Source organism: Tupaia chinensis, unplaced genomic scaffold, assembly GCF_000334495.1.
Source record: "Tupaia chinensis unplaced genomic scaffold, TupChi_1.0 Scaffold145870_1, whole genome shotgun sequence".
Taxonomy (NCBI): domain Eukaryota; kingdom Metazoa; phylum Chordata; class Mammalia; order Scandentia; family Tupaiidae; genus Tupaia; species Tupaia belangeri.
Window position 1 is genome coordinate 244745 of NW_006205727.1, and position 10091 is coordinate 254835.

Sequence of the window (10091 nt, forward strand, 5' to 3'; positions counted from 1 at the left end):
GGGCCGGAGGTCGGACGCGGACCGGGCCCCGGCCCCGGCCCCGGCCGCTGCCCCGCGGTCCACCTCCCGGCCCTGGGGTGGACGGAGGCCGAACTCGAAACCCGGCGAGAAAGACTGAAACCCTCGTAGATGCCCACAGGAAGCCCACGAGGACAGAGGACAGTCGCCCTCGAGCTCCCCTTACCCACATCCAGCAGAAAGCCTCCGCCGCTTCCCCGCGCAGCGTCACCGCCTCCCGAGAGCCCCAGCACCGCGGCTAGACGGCAGGACAGAGTGGCTCCGGGTCCCCACGCCGACTCCCTGGCTTCGGACGAGACACCCGCTCTGCGCGGGCGCGCACCGACGCGTGCACCCGGCAACCCTCTGGCATTCAGTCCCAGCAGCTCGCTGCCATCCAGCCCCGGGCCCCAGACGGCTCCCCACCTGCGGCCGCGACAGTGGGGCCGCCCGAACGCGGCCTGGAGCCCCTCCCGGCGCCCGCTGCGGCGCAGGAAAGAGCGGAGCCCCCGGGCGCGCACTCGCAGCCCGCCTGCTCTGCAGCTGGTGGAGGCTGGAGCTTGGAGGCCTGGTGCTGGCGCGAGGTGGCTCCCAACGAAGACGGCTGGGTGCCCTCCAGGTCACCCTCGCCCACCCATTTCCGGAGGAGACCAACCAGGTGGGGGGCCGAGGGGCGGGGCAGCGAGTGCGGGCCACCCCCCGTCCCACTTAACCGAGACGGACCGCGCCCCGCGGGTCCCAGCGCAGCCCTGGCTCAGCCGGACAGGAGAGGGGTCGCAGCGCCCCCGCCTCGCAGTGACGCACTTTCCCCGGGGCCTGTCCTCGTCGAGCCTTCTCTCGGTGCAACGCGGCGATTCCCACCCGCTGCTGCCCCGGGACCTGGCAAAAGGTACCCTAGCTCCGCGGAGAACCTCTGTTCCCGTGGGCGTTTGCGGAATCCACTCCCGGCGTTTGAGTCGCCTGGTCCAGGCCACCGCATCCCACACGCCCCAGCTCTGCGTCTCCAGGATCCTCCACTGCGGAGAGCAAAACCCGTCTCCGCTCTGCGCTGGGCGCCCGCCTGGGGCCGGCGATCTTCAAAAGTAACCAGAGCCCGCAGTAAAAAAAGTAACCATTTCACTTCCTGCAGATCCCACCCTGCGCCCAGCGCAGCGGGCCGGCCGCTGGGCTCGCGATCACAGCCCGGCTGGGCTCCCAGCTCTCGTCCACAGGAGGCGCCTGCCCAGCCCGATCTCGCCGCCGCCCGCTTTCCAGGAACTGTCACTGCTGACAGTGTCCCTGGCAGGTCTCCACAAGGTCCCGCACGCACGTTATTCCTCGAAAAGTTACCCACCCACGTGGCCAGCCTCGCGGCGAGCACCTACCTCCGTCTGTTCCCGGGAGCCCCAGTGAACCGAGCCGCTAAGATGCAAATACCCCAGGACTCGTGTAAACTTCCCCCTCATGAAGGTGCACGCGCGGGCCACAAATCGCTGGGAGAATATGCAAGGCTACCTCTTAAAGTAATCACTTCCACTCTGCCCATAACAATGATGTCAGCAAATGGCACGATTAACCGAGTTCTCGCTTGGAAAGGCTCATTAACATATGAATTCTCCCCCGTAGGACTTTACTAGCTTTTCGCTGCGATTTCTACTGCTTAGCGCAGGAAATTTATTTTTATCAGTAAATAACAGCAAAAGGAAAAAGCCAGGTCACGCGGTGTACTTACTCAAGTGCACTAGCCGGAGTTTTTAACATGTAGGTTAAGTGAATATCATCAAACACAAGAACGTTCCCAGTACTCAAAACGAACCTTGCCTATGGTACACTAAGAGAAAGGGGAGCTTGGTTTCAGCCTTCTACAGAAAACAGGACCTCGAAGGAAGCTCAGGAAGAAAAAAGGGATCAGTAATTATCAGCAGAAGTCTGACTCTCCCCTAAACTACAAATTTCTCCAATAGCGTCCCTTATCAGGAAGTAATAGAATGCCAGGAGACGTGGGGAAAGGAATGCCTAGGAGCTTTGACAGTTTATAAAAAAGCTGGTAAATAAATGCAATTTAAAGTGGTCACCAGCTAATGTGTATCATCAGGTTTCCTTGGGAATGGTTTTCCACATATATTTTCCTGCAGTACAATATTGAACTACTACACAATAGTGCATTGTAACTGTGATTTTAAAACACACAAACAAGTTGCTAAAAATAGATCCGCCCAGTAAATAACTCTGCAGCCAAATTCTGTTATCTCTGCAGCAAAGCAAGGCAGCAGAGGAGGAGCTGCTTTTTTCCCCTCCCAGTTGATTTTTTTTTTTAAAGTGGTAGAGACAAAAATAAAAAAAGTTGTGACTCTGCTGGTAGACTACTTTGGAAACACTGATTCAGACAATATGATTTGTAATTCAAGTAGGCCCTCCACTAGCCAAATTAGTTCCAGTTTTGAAGATTCCCCACAAGTTCGGATATGGAACTCCTCTCTCCTGAGGGTATGAGGATTTTGTGGGAAGACTTCAACGGTTATCACTTTCCTCTGTGGATCTGTGAAATTAATTGTGGATACTTAGGTCAGATTTCCTTTTCCCTACCTCATTCTGTCTAGGCAGTATCCATAGGACGAATATCCACAGGACAATTATTGATTTAAATCCAATCTTAAACTAGCATATCATTACGATAAAGGGAGTATCCGCAGGCGAGTGCATTAAACCAAGCTACTCCTTTTGGAATGGCTTTTAAACCAGAGCTACACGTTAGCTGAGACCACAAAATACTTCCAACTTCCATACTTACCAGTATTAAATGTCAGTCATTGTTCAGTGTGCTTCCTCTAAGGCAGTGACTTGTAAATACTGTTGGTTACATTTTCAACAGGTACCCTCAGCTTTACTGCCTCTTCAGTGTTCTTAGTGACGAAGCAGTTTGGGGACAGTTAAAAGCTTTCATTCAATCTGAATGAAATGGACTTCAGTCTGGACTGAAAGGCATTGTTATTGTCAAGGGTGAATTTATGCAGAATGGGGAGTGAGGCTTCCAACCAGCATCCTTTTGTTTCTGCCAGGTGGAATATTCAGTGCTTGCAGATGACACTTGAGGGGCAGCTGAGAAAGGAAGCCCAGAAATTCAGAGCTAGGTATTCTCACTCCAACCTGGTCTCTACTGTCATCCCCAGAGAGAGGCATTCTCCAAGCCCCTTCCCCCAAATATCACCCCTCCTTCCGTTTACCATATTCACCTGGGTAGCACTTACTGTTGCCAGACATTAAGTGTCTACTTGTTTATCAGTTTGTTATCTTTCTACTTCCCTAGAAGTTGGGGACTTGGGGGGGGGGGTCATTACTGTATTCTCAACACCCAGAATCATTCCTGGCACAGAGCACAAAAGTTCAACAAACACTAGTTAAGCGAATCAATGATTCTTAGGCATTATTTCTCTTGGGCCCTCACAGGTACACCAGACCTGTTAAAGTAACATCATTTCTAATCTAAAGCCAGGCTGAACTACAATGCCCTAGTGGAGAAGACTCTAATAGAAACACAGAAATGTGCCAAGGGCAGAGAAATAAACAGGTAGCATTTTGTCTGTCAAATGCCAGCCAGCTACACTGCAGCTGGTAGAAAGAGATAAAATACACAATAGAGCAAACCTTGATGCTAATCCTGGGTTCTCCAGTGATTGCTACATAGCGACCTTAAGGGCTTCTCCACTCCTTGTCTGTTTTTAACTTGGTAAAACAGACCTCCTGTTTAGTTTTAGGGCTGAGTCTAAGACATTTAGAAGGATTTGTAGATCAATGCCAGCAGTTCAGGAAGTGTATATTTTAATAATTAGATGTCTTCAAGTTTCTTAATAGAAAAGAGAGGGGAAGAGCTCTAATATGTATCAAATGGCATCCCACTCGCCTAAATGTAGGGGCAGTCAGCAAGTACAGGTTTAAATGGGGGGAGGGACAGTAGGGAGGACTGTGCCCTACAGCACAGTCTAGGACAGCAGTCTGATTGTTCTGACAAGGTAAGGAATATGTCACTGAAAGAATCTCAGAATCAGTAGGTTGTAGAGTTCCTAACAACCTTTAGGATCCTACAGTTGGTCCAGATAAACTGAAATCCGTAAGAATAACTAGTATTTCTTGATGTTTGTCCTTACATTTGTTATCACTGAAAGTGTATGCAAAATGTCTCACTTTTTTTGGGTCCATTTTAAACCATTTCTATCTTACCCCAGAGGGTCACAGAACATTTGCAAATTCTAGCTGCCCTGAGCTGAGTCTGTAGCACCCCCAGGGAAAGGCTCCCAGGCAGACTCAAGCTTTTCCTAGAGTTAACAGGCATGGAGTGTGATAATAGGTTGCAGTTTCCCTAGGTCTCCAATTACTTTCTTTCCCCTTTGATTATATTTAAAGCAATGTGATTAGAGAGCACTGGTTCTTTAACATCTTCTATACCCAGTTCCTCTGTAGATTTACTACTCCAATCCACTCAGCTGTCTGTCCCTTCCCCAGCTCCTACCTCTTCTGTGAATGAGGTAAGCCCTCCCTTCAAAATACCCTGATACACTGGGTTTGGGGTTAGGAGACTGTGTCTTTTCTCTTGTCAATAACTGTGACAATGGAGTAAGTCACTTCTCTAAAGTGCTACTTTTGCTTTTTTTTGTCTAAAAATGTCAGAATTTTTGAGGAGGGAATACAATCCATTTTTCCACTAAAATAGGAATCTCAAAATAGAAACGGATGAACCTGACACTGTTCTGTTGAAGCTCTGGGTTGGTTTCTTCCCCAAACCCTTCCACAACTACCCCCACTTCCATTCTTCCAAGATGGCCCTCAGGCTTCTCTATCTCAAACTAGATGTTCCAGGAACTCAACCAGTTTTAATATTTCCGTATCTCTAAAAATTCTGTAGGTAGTTATGACACTAGAACCAGACAGGTATTTGCAGCTGTGGTGTCTTGCATGTACAGCTGAAGATGGATGGGAAGATACAGGATCAGATCTATTCATCTGACTCTTGTTCAGGGCTGTAACTGCCAGCAGCTGTCTTCGTCTATCCCCTCTCTCACTCCTAACTGTTCTGAAACACCCCTTCTCCCTCCTCCCACCCCCAACATTTTATGGATAGATCATTAAGTAAGCTGATGTTCAGCTTAATTGAATGTTGCTTTAGGTTTTGACCTTAGGTTCTGCAACATTCATTTTTAAATTACTATTATTTATTTAATTTTACTTACTTATTAATTTATTTAAACTTGACCAGAAAGGAACACACACACAGAGGGAAAGTGAGAAAGCAAGTCACCAGGTCCAGGACTTGAACCACGGTTGGCCACGTGGGAGTCCAGAGCCTTAACCACCACACCACTCACTAGCCCCAGGTTCTGTGACATCTTAACTCCTGTGGACCTGCGGTTCAGTATGAGGGGATTTCAAAAAGTTTGTGGAACGATGGGATTGAAGTATGAGTTCATTTTGGTGGAAACACTTTTTTAATTCATGGATAGTCTTTTCATAGTACCCATTCCCATGAAAATCTTTTTTGGAGAGGTTTTTGCTATATGGTGTGTGTGCTCGCCAGACAGACAGAGAGAGACAGAGAGACAGAATGTGAGAAATCACCCCCGCAGGGAGGATGGTCACATCGCAATCCCTTCTCCATGCTCCTCTCGGGATCTTGGGCATGCACACACATGTACCGGCATGAATTTAAGTCACCAGGTTCAGGACTCGAACCAAGGTCGGCTACATGGGAGTTCAGCAACATAGCCATTATGCTAACTGCTGGTCCCTCCCATGAACTTTTTGAAAAACCCTTATACGAACATTCTTAAACTTTATAATTGAAGAACTGCCAGGGCGAGCCTGTGGCCTGGTGGTTAAGGTGGCTGTATGTACAGTTCGAGTTTTGGACTCAGAGGTATGAGAAACATGCCAGGCTTGTGTGTATGGGTGCCAGAATTCCAAAGGGAGAGAGAGACTGGAGGATAAGGGATTGTAGCATGACCGTGCCTCATGGAGGAATGCTCTCTCACTTTTCCTCTCTGTCTCTCTCTGGCAAGTGCATGTGCCCTCTGGCAAAATTGAAAAAGAACAAAACACTAAAAACTACCAAAATGTTAAGAAATTAAAAATAATTCTAATAACTTTTGAGTGAGCTGTACCCTAGAAAGATATCCAAGACTGAGACCAGCAGGTGGCATGGTGGTTAGGGTACTGGACTCCCATATGGCTGACTGTGGTTTGAGTCCGGACCTGGCAGCTTGTTTTCTCACTTTCTCTCTCTCTCTGTCTCCCTCTGGTCAAATTTTTTAAAAAGATAAATAACAATAACAAAATTAAATAATAAATTTTTAAAAGAAATATATCCAAGATATATTGTTAAAAAACCCAACATATAGTTTGATCAATTGTTATAATTAATACTTGATAAGCTAGAATAAAGGAAGCAAAATTATTCAGAGAATATAAATACCAAACCATTAACATGGGTTCTACAGGAGAAATAGATTATAGGAAATTATCATTTGGAAATTATGTTTAGAATATAAGCATATCTTTATTTTCCACATTATGTATAAACATTTTCTTTATGTAGTATGCACAGATGGTTTAAGAAAGAATAAAGAAAATGTACTTCAATATTAATATCAGGAAGAAAAAAATTTTTTCGGAGAGGTTTTTGCTATAGGGCATGTGTGCTCGCCAGGAAAACAGAGAGAGACAGACAGAAAGTGAGAAATCACCCCCCAGGGTGGATGGCCACGCCACAATCCCTTCTCCTCTATTCTCCTCTCGGGATCTTGGGCACGCACGCACATGTGCTCAGCGAGAGTTTAAGCCACCGGGTCCGGGAGTCAAACTGCAGTCGACTACATGGGAGTCCAGCGACATAGCCATTACGCTAACTGCTGGTCCCAGGAAGAAAATTTTGAAAGCAGAAACTGACACTCCCAATCTAAGTTGGTATGGAATGATATCTGAATACTTAATTCTTCTCCTTGCTAACTTTTCTTCCAGTCACAGACTTTAAGAGTAGAACCTTAGGCCAGCAAGTGGTGCCATGGTTAAGGCAGTCCCACATGGCTTACTGCAGTTCAAGTTCCAGACCTGGTGGCTTACATGTGTGCTCAAAATCCCAAGAGGAGAATAGAGCAAAAGGGATTGTGGAGTGGCCATGGGTGTGGGGGGGTGTGATCTCACTTTCCCTCTCACTTTCTCTCCAGCAAGCGCATGCTCCCTATGGCAAAAACCTAAAAAAAAAGTAGAATCTCTGCTGCTTTATTTATGTTTTTATTGCTGGAGGGCATATGCACTTGCCAGAGAGAGGCAGAGAGAGAGAGAGAGAGAGAGGGAGGGAGGGGAAGAAAGCACTTCCCAATAGGGTTGTATCACACTGCGATCCCTTCTCCATCTCTCCATCCTGTTGTGCACGCACCCAGCGTGTTTTCCAAGTTCCCCAGGTTGGAATTCTAACTGCTGTAGGCCATGTGGGATCTAGATCCATCAGCCACTGTGCTCCTGGGCTGGCCCTTTGCCGCACTTATTTAATGACTCCCTGGGAAGGAGGGAGTGTCCCCAGGTACATATTTCCATGGAGGCAGACATACTGGGGAAGTTGCCCCAATCAGTTCCTCATGTCTCCATCCATTGATTCATTCACAGATTCTTTGGTTTGGTCAAAAGGTATTTGCTAAAAGGCAGCACCACTAGCCTAGACCCTCCTCTTGACTTAATGATCTCATAATCTAAATTCCACATTCTATTTACATCTTGGTTTATTCCAAAAATAAGTCAGAGAAAAATATACAAGATGAGAGGGGGGAAAGAAACCATTGGTACACGTTTTTAAACTATATAACAAACCATGATACATGATTATACTACAGTTGAGGCGTGGTTAAAATTCTAATTCAGGAATACGAGGAACTGTTGGTAAATCGATTCTGGTTAGAGAGTGGGAATCAAGGAAGTGTGATGGTGGAGTGACATTTGAGCTAGGTCTGTAGGGATTAAAAGTAGTTGATCAAGGTAATTCATGGGATTGGGGTAGGGAATGCAGTCTAGACCAGGTTGAACCAATCAAAGTTTGAGGGCCCGAAGTGAGGGAGACTATGCTCAAAGATAGGCTTACCCAGACTGTGAACGACTGCATAAACCATTATAAAGATGCCAAGGATTCTAGGGGTAGTAGGGAGCCACAGAAGCTTAAGCAGAAAAGAGTGATGTGACCATACCTGTGCCCTAATTAGAGGGAGATTGGAGAGAACAGTGCAGAGAAAGAACCAGATGGGAAAAAAAACAGAGCTGCTCCCAGTTCTCAAGGGTGGACCAGACAAGGCAGTGTGTCCGAGGAAGCGATCGCCGAGAGCGAATAACCCAGCGTTATGGCAGCCCAGTGCATATGGTGGGGGTAGGGCAGGGAGGTAGCAGAGGGGGCCCTGACATTCCTAAATGAGTCGTCACTACCTTGGTTTACTTGGAAGACAACCAACAGCCCAGCCCTGATGTGAGCTCTAACTTGGAACTGCAAATATTTTTCACTCCCCATGGAAGACAAACTCTAGGTGATCTGAAGGATTTACGTTTCTAACTCAAACTTCATCTGCTTGTTGATGTTCACTTTGAAAATAGAGTATTTACATAGTCCAGTGTTAAAAAGTTCAGAGCCCATCATTATGAAAGAAATAGGTGCACAATTTTCAATCTATGCAGAGCTACCCTAAAACTCGCGCAGAAATCAAAATGGCATTGGACAGTATGTTAAGTGGCGGGGTCTGCAATTTAGCAGTCAGTGTTTTATACAGAACACCTAAAAATACACATTGCTCCATTTTGGATTTTAAGGGTTTCGTGCTTTACTTCCTGAACTACATGCTCAAAACTATTTTGTTTACCAACGTATTTTCTTTTGATATCTAAATACCCCACCACATAAGATGGTTAGTTCTTCAGAAGGGGAAATCTGAACTTGCCAGCTTTTAACACTGTTACTGTGTGCTGTAACTAACCACAGCGTTTTCTGAGAGGTGTCAGCAAAGAATTATTTCAAGCAGCTAGAAGCTTCTTGCCAAAAGAAAAAGGTCAGCAAAGCTTTCCAGAACATTTTTTTATCTTATCTGAGATCCTAAGACCCTTTCTGCAATTGTGGGAATTTTAAAGGAGGTGATTTTGTAGTGGAGATGGTTTAAAAGTTTCAGTTAGACTGTGCCAGGGGTGGGATTTGGAATTCAAATTATTCTATTGTTCTTTTTTTTTTTTTTTTTTTTTTTTGAGAGGTTTTTTTTCACTATAGGGCCAGAAAGACAGAGAGATAGAAAGTGAGAAATCACCGCTTAGGGAGGATGGCCATGTTGTAATCCCTTCTCCTCCATTCTCCTCTCAGGATCTTAGGCACGCATGCAGATGCACCTGGCATGAGTTTAAGCCACCGGGTCCGGGACTCAAACCGTGGTCAGCTACGTAGGCGTCCAGGGACATAGCCATTATGCTAACTGCTGGTCCCCCAATTGTTCTATTGGTCTTGAATCACAGACTTCTAGATAAGTAACTACCTTTCTATTCTAAATACTTTTTATATTTTCTTTCTCCTTTATATTTGGAGCTTTGGTCTCTTCAACATTGAGTATGCATTAAATTATAGGGGGGCTCAGGCCAGCAGGTGGCATGGTGGTTAAGATGCTGGACTCCCACGTGGCCAACTGTGGTTCGAGTTCCAGACGCAGCAGCTTACTTTCTCATTTTCCCTTTCTCTCACTCCTGTCTCTCTCTGGTCAAATTAATAATAATAATAGCAATAACAATGAAATTAAATAAGTAATTATTTTGAAAAAGTATAGAGGGTGTAAGGGCAGGGACCTTGTCTGTTTTAGTGATATATCCCAAATGCTTAGATACTCTGGCCTGGTATATGTTAGTTACTTTGCCTGATACATAGTGATACATAGTAAGTTCTCAATAAGTTTTTTTTTTTTTTTGAGAGGTTTTTGCTATAGGGCGTGTGCGCTCGCCAGAAAGATACAGACAGAAAGTGAAAACTCACTCCCCCCCGGGGGGATGGCCATGCCACAATCCCTTCTCCTCCATTCTCCCCTCGGGATGTTGGGCACGCACGCACACATGCCTGG

General features: G+C 46.2%; 1 protein-coding gene across 8 annotated transcripts in view; it reads right to left on the reverse strand.

The window, feature by feature from the left end:
* Positions 1 to 10091, reverse strand: part of PRICKLE1 (prickle planar cell polarity protein 1) — a 147094-nt gene that overhangs the window by 28337 nt on the left and 108666 nt on the right. Inside the window, exon 1 of one of the 8 annotated variants that reach the window (XR_003547925.1) lies at positions 1362 to 1382. The exons of 5 other annotated variants lie outside the window; for them this stretch is intronic. The gene's annotated coding sequence lies outside the window, so the exon portion shown is untranslated. Of the gene's footprint in view, positions 1 to 184; positions 306 to 890; positions 1180 to 1361; positions 1383 to 10091 lie in introns of those variants that run through there. 2 more of the 8 variants (XR_337408.3, XR_003547924.1) reach the window with 2 other exon arrangements.